Source organism: Gavialis gangeticus, unplaced genomic scaffold, assembly GCF_001723915.1.
Source record: "Gavialis gangeticus isolate Ggan-Ray unplaced genomic scaffold, GavGan_comp1, whole genome shotgun sequence".
In the NCBI taxonomy this organism is placed as follows: domain Eukaryota; kingdom Metazoa; phylum Chordata; order Crocodylia; family Gavialidae; genus Gavialis; species Gavialis gangeticus.
Window position 1 is genome coordinate 8,593,538 of NW_017729014.1, and position 263 is coordinate 8,593,800.

Here is a 263-nt window from a genome sequence, read left to right on the forward strand (position 1 = left end):
ATCCCGGGCTGCGCCGGCGGAGCGCACAGTGCGGCCGGCAGAGGTCTTCATCCAGCCCGCCGCCCGCGCCCGCCTCAGATCCGCCCCGGCGGCGGCTGCTCTGCAGCGCGCTCCCTCCTGTCCATGTCCGCCCCGGGGAGGGGAAGCCGCGAGGAGGAAAGCGCGGTCCGTAGAGGGGGAGGGAGGGGGGGAATAAAAGGAAAAGGCCCGAATTTCTTGCCCGTCGGGAAGGCGGCGGGGCCGCGGCGAGCTCCCGGGCGGGG